Source organism: Scylla paramamosain, chromosome 34 (assembly GCF_035594125.1).
Source record: "Scylla paramamosain isolate STU-SP2022 chromosome 34, ASM3559412v1, whole genome shotgun sequence".
Classification (NCBI taxonomy): Eukaryota; Metazoa; Arthropoda; class Malacostraca; order Decapoda; family Portunidae; genus Scylla; species Scylla paramamosain.
In genome coordinates, this window is record NC_087184.1 from 9427720 (window position 1) to 9435219 (window position 7500).

General features: G+C 39.7%; 1 protein-coding gene and 1 long non-coding RNA gene across 6 annotated transcripts in view; one reads left to right on the forward strand and one right to left on the reverse strand.

Annotated features, from left to right (window-relative positions):
* LOC135090125 (hemicentin-1-like) overlaps positions 1-7500 on the reverse strand; it is a 303061-nt gene that overhangs the window by 241841 nt on the left and 53720 nt on the right. The gene's annotated exons all lie outside the window — the stretch shown is intronic.
* LOC135090126 (uncharacterized) overlaps positions 1-7500 on the forward strand; it is a 204360-nt gene that overhangs the window by 42280 nt on the left and 154580 nt on the right. For all 4 annotated transcript variants that reach the window (XR_010261774.1, XR_010261775.1, XR_010261776.1 and 1 more), the window contains exon 2: positions 1-39. This exon is cut by the window's left edge and continues 183 nt beyond it. This is a non-coding gene — a long non-coding RNA (uncharacterized LOC135090126). The remainder of the gene's footprint in view (positions 40-7500) is intronic.

Sequence of the window (7500 nt, forward strand, 5' to 3'; positions counted from 1 at the left end):
GAGTCTAGCACGGTACCAGCGAGCCAGCCGCCCCAACAGGTGAGGCCAATATATACCTGTACTGTATCGTGTTACCATCCTTTCACCTGTATTAGATGGGCTTCTATTATTGGCAGCCGCGCCCGCCTCTGTAGATATTTCATTTCGGTGTTGGCCAGGAAAATGTTGTGTTCGGCCCTTTTGGTTCAATTCCAGTAGGCCTGAGTGTGTGGGTTCGCTTTTAGTTTGTGTTTTCTCTGTTATATTATGCGATGTTTGCGGAAATTTGATATTAAATGGTGATTTGTGATGGAAGGTTTAACGTAACGATTTATGATAGAAAATTTTACAGTGCAAGTTACGATAGAAATGTTGACATTATGTACATTGCAACCTGTGACAGAAAACTTTACAGAGGGAGTTACGATAGAACTTTCTATTACAGTGTGATTTATGATAGAAAACTTTACATTACGTTTTTTTTATGGGAAACTTTACCATGCGATTTATGATGAAAAAACCTCACTCTACGATTCATCACAGAAAACTTTATATTGCACCGCGAACTATGATAGAAAACTTTTACATTACAGTACAATATATATTATAAAACATTATAATACGCCTCATGATAAAAAAAAAAATATTCCTCATTTTTACATGTTAAGAAGTCTGGCCAAGGGCAAAGAAATCAATTTTAAAAGACCACTCATAATACTGCTCCGCCCCTTAACCTCGCAGAAAAATAAATCAAAGAAAGAAAACGGCAAAAGAAGAATTAGAAGTTCAGTTTCTACCTACGGAAAATAAAGGAAGGAAAAGGAAATAAAAAGAAAATGGAAATTCACTTAAAACTAGCACTTCCCTGTATCACTCCTTGTAGTGGAAAGAGATTGAGAGAGAGTCGATCAAAAACAAAGCATCAAAAAGACCCTCGCTTCGTTAACTCCGTTAATGGCATCGTGGTTGTGTTGACACGGACGTTCCTCCCTCCAGCTGGCGGACAAAAATATATACGCTCCAAGCTGCTTCCATCTACCCTTGCAACAACTGGTAAACACTGGGCGAGAGTGGCTGTGTGGCGCTGCTTGTCAACACATTATTTACTGGCTTGTGTAATTTAGGCGTGTGTGCTTGTGTGTGTGTGTGTGTGTGTGTGTGTGTGTGTGTGTGTTTGTGTGTGTGTGGGCAGGAAGTCTATTATTTATTAGAATATATAATCTATGCATTTGTGTGTGTGTGTGTGTGTGTGTGTGTAGATTACGGGAGTGCGTGCGTGCGTGTGTGCTTGTTCTTCCGGTTATGCAAGGGCGTCAGAGAGAGTGAGAGAGAGAGAAGGAGAGGAGAGAGAGGAGAGAGGAGAGAGAGAGCATGATAAATTTGTTAGACCCGAAGAGGCGTGGTATAATTGAGTTTATGTTGATATGTTATACGCCACTTGATTATCTCGCCTCTCCTGCCTCCCTGCCTCCCTCACCCGCTCACACCCTCCCCTCTTACTCTCTCCCTCCATCCCTACCTAGCCCCCTACCTATCTCACTGTCTCCCTACCCTCCCTCTCTGCCAGCCTGCCTCCCTACCTCCCTTCCTGTCTCCCTCCCTGCCGGCCTGCTAGTGGCGGATGAGTGAAAGTATATTATAGGCTCTTCCATTGGTGCATCACGCTTTGTTCATCCCCGTGTATTTGGCAGCACCTTCCATCAATTTTTATTACTGTTGATCCACCTGTTTGCCTTCCTGCTGACCTCAATGACCTCTCTGCCAGCTGTTTGTGTCTTTCATACTCGTAAATCAGCGTCATAATTTAGTCCGTGTTTGTGTTAGTGTTTGCTTTTGTTGATGTAATGTACTAGTTGTTTTCTGCTTTTTTTTTTTTTTTTAAGTATTGTGTATGTATATATTTTTCACTTCTTAATTCCTTGCTTCCTTATAGTGATGTAAAAACACTAGTTATTTTCTACTGCAATTACTTGACTTTTTCTTTGATTTTTTTAGTACCTGTTTACATGTGTTACTACAAGGCGCTTTGGCTCTTTACCATCTATGCATTAATAATTTTCTGTGATTTATGATAGGAAACTTTACCTTACAGTACGATTTATCATAGAAAAACTTCACTGTGCTATTTGGTATCGAAAATCTTACTATACAGTGCGATTTATGATAGAAAACTTCATCTCCCTCACTGTTCATGATTTTCTGCTACTTGTTTATGCGTTACTGTACACCACCCCATTACTTGATATCTTCGGATTTTGATAAATAGAAAACATTAATAATTTTACACTCATCACAATAACAGAAAACATTGATAATTTTATACATCACAATAACAAAAAACATTAATAATTTTACACTCATTACAATAACAGAAAACACTAATAATTTTACACTCATTACCTTACAGTTTATTTATGATTTTCTGCTACCTGTTTAGATGTCTTCCTAGAACAACAATGGTTCTTAACTACCACTTTGCTTTGATTACGTAAACCACTAATCATTTACATCTTGCTTATCTTCGTTACCGTAAACCACTAACATTCTTCACTGCTTGTTTGCATTTTACTGAAAAACACTGTGATCCTTTAGTGCCTCTCTGCTGCTGATGATGATAATGCACTAATCACCAGCTACACGTTTGCTTTTGTTACTATAAATCGCCTCAACTTTTTACCTAATTATGTTACTTGATGGCACTCGAGTACTTTACCACCTGCTTATCTTCCATACTTTCATCTCCCATTCTCTCTCTCTCTCTCTCCTCTCTCTCTCTCTCTCCTCTCTCTCTCTCTCTCTCTCTCTCTCTCTCTCTCTCTCTCTCTCTCTCTCTCTCTCTCTCTCTCTCTCCTCTTCCTCTCTCTCTCTCTCTCCTCTCTCTCTCTCTCTCTCTCTCTCTCCCTCTCTCTCTCTCTCTCTCATCAAACGTGCCCTCTTATCAATCCCACGGGAAAAACTTGAGCGGAACCCGACAAACTAATTAGCGAAAGATTAAAAACTCATGATTATCCTTCCCTCTTCAGTACCCACCCAATATTTAACATTTTTTTAATTCCCTACCTTTTTTTTTTTTTTTTCTCAATTATTTCTGTCAGCATTATTTCCCGTTGCCTCGCGCTGACCTTTGATGGCTGGGGGTTTTAATTCTTGTTCTTTCCTTCCCGATGATTTCCAGGTCTTGGTGTTTACTTGGAATCCGCCTTGCCATCTCTATTTGTCCCCTTATTTTTACTCGTCCTCCTTTTTCGTCCTTCTGGTTCTCTTCCGCCTCCTCTCCTCCTCCTCCTTTTCCTACTAGTCTTTGATTCGCTTGTTGTCGTTGTTGTTGTTGTTGTTCTTTTCTTCTTGTTCTAGTTCTTGTTTTCTTGTTCTTGTTTTCATTCTTGTTCTTCTTGTTGTTCTTTTCCTTTTTTCCCTTTCCATTTTTTTTTTTTTTTTAATCGATAGTCACCATAATTCTTACCGCCACAATCATCAAATTAATTGCCTCTTCCTCTCCCTCCTCTTCCTCCTCATCCTTCTCCTCCTCCTCTTCATGGAAAGGTGAGGGGCTTTCATTAGCTTCACCACCTGTGGCTCTGAACAGGTGATATACTCGCATTACCTGGCAATAAGTGGCGCTATTGTATCCCTATGCGTATTAATGTGGCATTGATCTCTCTCTCTCTCTCTCTCTCTCTCTCTCTCTCTCTCCCTCTCTCTCTCTCTCTCTCTCTCTCTCTCTCTCTCTCTCTCTCTCTCTCTCTCATGTTCACGGATTTTCCATTTAGGTTGGTAGGTCAGCTTTTCGTGTGTGTGTGTGTGTGTGTGTGTGTGTGTGTGTGTGTGTGTGTGTGTGTGTTGTGTGTGTGATTAATTCCATTCGTTTACTATGTACTGTACATGTTTGTTGGTGTATTTTGTGTGTTTTGTTTTTTCCTGTTCGTGTTTGTCGACTTACACACACACACACACACACACACACCTACGTATACATACAGTATTTCTACTTTCTTTTATACACAAACTTCCTAACACATCAGAAATGGATAAGAGAGAGAAAATAGTGTAAAGGCGAACTGATAAAAATAAATAAACGAGGTAGATTGGAACGTTGATTTTTAAACAATGCAAAGAAAAACGGCATAATATTTAAAGGGAAACTTGTGTAAAAAAAATAATCTGAACGAACGTACATTCATTTCAATACATCTCATCGTAGTTTCATTTAGAATATAGCATAGCAATATATAAACAATAGAACGAAAACGAATAAGATTTAAAGGGAAACCCGTGAAAAAAAAAATTGAACGAACGAACATTTATTTGAGTTCATCCCGTTTTTTTTCTTTTTTCTTTTTTTTAATTTATTTATTTATTTTTTACTCCGTTGCATATTATGTTTTCCCTCTTACGAAATGCACGTACCGCAAGTACACGTACCCAAATCATCACCTCATTCCTCTGATTACAACACCGAGAAAAAAAAAAAAAAAAACAAAGTACGGAGCTTGATTTGATCGTATATAATCAAGTGAAGCTCCGTAATTTACAGACTGATATTTTTACTTCCCTCCCGCGCCATTCTGTACTGGGAGTGTTGTGTAAAAGGCGTTGTAGTAAAATGAACAAAAAATGTGTAGCTTTGGGGCAAGAAGAGAACAGCGTTAGAGAAAATCAGCTCACAAAACGCCATTTATTTTTTATGCATTTGTTTATTTCCCCATCTACTTTCTTTCTTTCCGGTTTTCTTGTTTCATTTTGTCTCTCATTTTCAGTCAAGTTCAACTTTCTCATATTCTTATATATTTCTTTCCATTTTCTACATTTTTTTTTTTTATTTCTGCTTCCTTTTTAACGCTTTTTTTCTCATTTATCCATTTTCCTCCTTTCACCTTTCCGCAATCTTTTTTCCGGCACTAAACTTCACATTTTCCTCTGGTTTCCCTCTTTCCTCCCTTCCTGGTCGACTGCTCTTCCTTTTCTATGCAAGGCTGCCTCCATTTTTCTCTCTCAACCCTCTCCTATGTCTCTCTCACTCCTCTCCTTCTTCCCGCGTCCTTTCAACCGCTATTGCAACTCTCACTCACTTGATAGACTCTTCACGATTCCCTTTCCTCCTCCTCCTCCCCTTCTCTTCTCCCTTTTTCCTACCTCTAACACTTCACCTTTATCCGCCTCTTCCACTCCTTCCGCACACCTTCCTCTTTTTTCCATCGCTCCCTTCGTCCCTACCTTTCACACTAAAGGGTCTCAAAAAAAAAGGTACTAGTGGAAAATAGAAAGGTTTCCATGCTAGTACCTTTTCTCTTTCTTTTTTCTTTCTTTTGTATTGTTTTCTTCATTTGTGGGAAGTTTGTCTACCTTGAATTCAGTCGGTTTTTCCTTTTTTTTCTTTATGATTTAGTTTTTTTTTCTTTTTCTTACATCTTGCCTTTCTTCGTTTTTTTCACGTTTTCACTTTTTTCTGTTCCTCGTTTTACTTCTTTCCTTTTTTATTTTTCTTTCTTTTTTTTTTTTTTTTTGCGTCTCCACTTTTAATTTCTTTTTTGTTTCATTTCGTTTTTTCTTCTCTTTTCCATTTTCTTTCGTTCTTTCTTTTTCTTTCCTTCTTTTCCTTCTTTCTTTCTTTTTTTGTTCTCTTCTTTTTCTGTTTATCCTGCACCCTTCCCCTCATCGCCTGGGCTGAGATATGATGCATTTTTTATTACTTTTTTATTACTTTTGTTTCTCTCGTTCTCTCCTGCCATCTGTTGCTGCCTCTTGCTTTGTTTTCCGCTCATATCCTTGTCTGGCTGTCTGTCTGTCTCTTTGTTTGTCTGTCTAGGCATATATGTGTGTACGTATCTTGCTCCTTATAAGTCTGTCTGTCTCTTGTCTCTCTTCTCCCCAAACACACACACACACACACACACACACACACACACACACACACACACACACACACACACACAAACACACACACACACACACACACACACACACCTGACGTCCTGACGCACCCATACTGTAAGCCTGTTGCATTTAATCCCCCCTCCTCCACCCCACATCACCCTACAACAACAACAACAACAACAACAACAAGAGCAGGAGCACTCACTCACTCTCGGATAGGGTTCCCAAACGCCTCCACCTACCTGTCCACTCTGCCGTACACCTGCGTGGCGCCCCTTTATTGGCCAGGTAACACACTCACCTGTCTTCCCTCTCCACCGTTTGTACCTGTATCCTTGCCTCTTACCCCCTCTTGCTTCCCTTACCTTGGTTATGCTTTGTACTTCCCACGCCCCCCTTACTTCGTCTCCCTTTTCTCTTTCCCCATCTCGTGTTACTCCTGTGTTATCCTTGCCTTCCTCCTGCTCCTTTACTTGCCCTTTGTCATTGAAGTCTTTCCCTTTTACTGTTCTTTACTCTGTTTTTCTCTCCTTCTCTTCTTATTGTATCTTATCCTTCTTCCCGTTCTTTCTCTTTTCTTCGTCCTGTTTCTCCGTTTTTTTGTTTTTTGGTCTTTTTTATCGTGTTTTGCTGTTTGATTTTTACTCCTTTCGTTTGTTTGTTCTTTCCCTGTTCTATTCTTTCCTCTTCTCCCTTCTCCTCTACCCCTATCCCTCGCTTCCATCTTTCCCCTTTCCTCCTCCTCCTCCTCCCATTCCCCCTGCTGTCAAAACTCTGATTCTTCATTGTCTTTTTGTTTTATTTATTTATTTATTCGAGCAGCTCCTTGTCGGATTTCGAAGCTTTTATTTATTATTTTTGTTCAGTTTTCTATTATTTTATTCATGGGTTAGTCTGTTTGTTGATTTCGTTTGCTCGCCACTCACATGATTGAATAACTCGTGCTCGCCTTGTTTGTTAATTTCCTGTTTCGCAATTATTTGGTGTTGTTTTGTTGTTGTTGACGGTGGTGGTGGTGGTGTGTGTGTGTGTGTGTGTGTGTGTGTGTGTTTGTGTTTCTGGTTCGCGATGCAATTATTATTTCCACTACATCCGCTTTCGTATGTAATCAGCATTTGTGCTTTGAATCGGCGCACACAAAAGAATTCACACACACACACACACACACACACACACACACACACACACACACACACACACACACATGCATACACATACACACACAGCAATTTTACATATGCCCGTTGTTAATGGGAATCAATTATTCTATCTTTTTCTCATTTTTCCACGTTGACATGAGTCGGACAGAACCGGAATGAACAACAGAAACAATAGAGGTTAGCGAAAAATTACCAAATAGCGGGTTGACACTTTCATCGTCAGCTGTTGCGTCTCTTTAGCCAGATTGTTTACGGGTGTTCATTTGTGTTTTTTAATATTTCCCCGCCTGGACGCTTCTGTCACTCCTGCTCGTCGCCTCCTGACACTCACTGATACCAGGCGACACAATTAGATTCACTGAACATTGTCCGTCATTTTCCCGCCAAATGTCATGCTTTTCCGAGCCAGTTATTTTAGTTCTTCTGCAAATGAAACACGTAAAGGAAGCTACAAGGAATCATTACAACTACACCTTCATATGTAAAT